The sequence below is a fragment of the Artibeus jamaicensis genome, unplaced genomic scaffold (genome assembly GCF_021234435.1).
Source record: "Artibeus jamaicensis isolate MK-2021 breed Jamaican fruit bat unplaced genomic scaffold, CSHL_Jam_final contig_1103, whole genome shotgun sequence".
Taxonomy (NCBI): domain Eukaryota; kingdom Metazoa; phylum Chordata; class Mammalia; order Chiroptera; family Phyllostomidae; genus Artibeus; species Artibeus jamaicensis.
The window spans coordinates 25336-28028 of NW_026521216.1; the positions used below are offsets into that span (position 1 = coordinate 25336).

General features: G+C 35.8%; 1 non-coding gene across 1 annotated transcript; it reads right to left on the minus strand.

Moving 5' to 3' along the window:
• Window positions 1–317: 317 nt before the first annotated feature.
• Window positions 318–509, minus strand: LOC119049343 (U2 spliceosomal RNA). Its single transcript, XR_005082502.2, has one exon. It is a non-coding gene; the product is annotated as a U2 spliceosomal RNA (small nuclear RNA).
• Between the last annotated feature and the right edge of the window lie 2184 nt (window positions 510–2693).

Genomic DNA, 2693 nt, shown 5'->3' on the forward strand with positions numbered 1-2693 from the left:
ATTACTGGCTTTCTCCACAGTGCAAGATGACCCTGTCGATCTTTAGCTACTATGTGAGAATATTGATCATCCCTTCCAGCCTCAAATTGCCTCTCTTAAAGTGTGTAGTTAAAATTTTTTTCTAATTTTTAGTAGGATTAACTTTATGAACCATGGCCAGTGTATACCTGGGGCTTTGCTATGCATAGTATACCAATGGAAATACTGTGATTCTTCATATTTATAACTTTCTAAATTGTCATGAGAATTTCTCTGCCTTTTTCCTAAATGTCCTGTGGCAAATCAAACTTTGGTAAAGCACCTGAAAAGTAACCTTTTCAGGTTAAGAAGTTATGTATGCTCATTTCCTGGTAACAAATTTTTTCCTTGTTGAAGCCACATTAAAATATATGAGGGCTACAGGGAAGCCACAGGAAAAATCACAAATTTGGTTCAATGTTTCATGGAGTTTATTAAACTGATAAGAACAGATACTACACTTGATCTTAGCCAAAAGGCCGAGAAGCGATCATCATGGAGTTTATTTATTGAACTACATATATGACCTTCAATTTGGAAGGGTACAAACAATTCATTTAATTTTATCAAAGAAAAATGCAATTGGTGACAGAAAGTGGACCATTCGTTTCATATTAATTTCAAAAGTCACAAAACTGTTTTGTCCAAAACCCACTGAAAGCTGTACTTGCATGTCTTAAGTGGGATACACTTTTCTGATTGAAAAAAAAAACACACAGGAAAACTCTACACCAAAAACATATTCTCATTCAAATATCACCAAGACCTAGGCTACCATTCGCTCACTGTAAAATGATAAAGTTCAGTAGCTGATTCTCTCTCGTACACTCCACAGAGTTGATATATCAAGATTTTTCACCAGCATGCTGAAAAGAAAAGGCTCTATGTGAGACACCTATCATTTCGTCTTCTACTAAAATGAGTACTAATAGGCTGTACAAAACTGTAGATGGCATTTATTGAAAACCCTCTTCCTACAAAATATTGTTTTCCCTTGTGATTTGGAGGACTGAAAGTTCAGCACTACTGTGCCATCAGATAAAATGCAAATGGAGACCCCAAAGTGTACCTTCACTTTTCATTCACTTAACACTCACAAATTTATAAAGGCCAATTCATGTAGTACATACTACTTACATTTCTTAGTTAGGCTACAATTTTCTTTTAGAAGAAACATATAGGAGGAAACAATGGCTTAGATGTTTCCTCCATTTCACAGATAGCATAGGTGTATGCAAGCATTCATATGTTAGGACACAAGTGATTTGGTAAATCTTTTGCTGTCATATTTACCAGAGAAGTGACACTGCAAAAAAAATTCAAAAGAAGTGGTAGGAAAGTCTAAGTTGAAAAACTGAAAAAAGCACGGAGTTTTCTGTTCTACTGAAATTACTTTCTTGCCCTACCTTTGGATACATATTAGACAGAGTTTGCCTAAAACAAGCTTTGTAAGAACAATGCTAATTTTGAAGTGATTTCAAAGGTTTTCAATGATTCATAATGGTTCCAACCAAGAGAAATTCAGAGCACAGAGCCTGGAAATAAACCCAAGTCTCTACAATCAATTAATATTTGACCAAGGGGGCAGCAACATAAAATGGACTAATAATAGCCCCTTCAACAAATAGTGTTGGGAAATATGGACAGCTATGTGCAAAAAAAAAAAAAAAGAAACTTGATCACTAACTTACACCATTCACCAAAATAAATTAAAGGTGGATAAAGACTTTAAGATAAGCCTTGATACCATTAAAGTCCTAGATGAGAACATTGGCAGGAAAATCTCAGATTTTTCATGCAGCAACAGTTTTACTGATATGTCCCCTAGAGCAAGGGACATAAAGGAAAGAATAAACAAATGGGATCTCATCAAAATTAAAACCTTTTGCACAGCTAAAGAAAACAGTATTAAAACAAAAAGAGAACCAACTGTATGGGAAAGCATATTTGCCAATGATACCTCAGAGAAGGGTTTAATCTCCAAAATATACAAAGAACTTACACGACTCCACTCTAAGAAGGCAAGAAAACCAATTAAAAAGTGGGCAAAGGACTTGAACAGACATTTCTCCAAGGAGGACATACAGAAGATCCAGAGACACATGAATAGATGCTCAATATCACTAGCTATCAGAAAGATGCATATTAAAACCACAACAAGATACCACTCTACACTGGTCAGAATAGCCATCATAAACAAAGCGACAAACAAGTGTTGGAGAGGTTGTGGAGAAAAGGGGACCCTAGTTCATTATTGGTGGGATTGCAGATTGGTACAACCACTATGGAAAACAGTATGGAATTTTCTCAGAAAACTAAAAATGGATCTGCCTTTTGACCCAGTAATTCCACTGCTAGGATTATATCCTAAGAACCCTAAAACACCAATCCAAAAGAACCTATGCACCCCAATGTTCATAGCAGCACAATTTACAATAGCCAAGAGTTGGATGCAACCTAGGTGCCCATCATCAAATGAATGGATCAAAAAATGATGGTACATATACACAATGGAATTCTATTCAGGAGAAAGAAAAAAGGAGCTCCTACCCTTTGCAACAGTATGGATGGAACTGGAAAGCATTATGCTGAGTGAAATAAGCCAGGCAGCGAAAGAGAAATACCATATGATCTCACTTTTAACAGGAAGCTAAACAACAAAACAAACAAGTAAG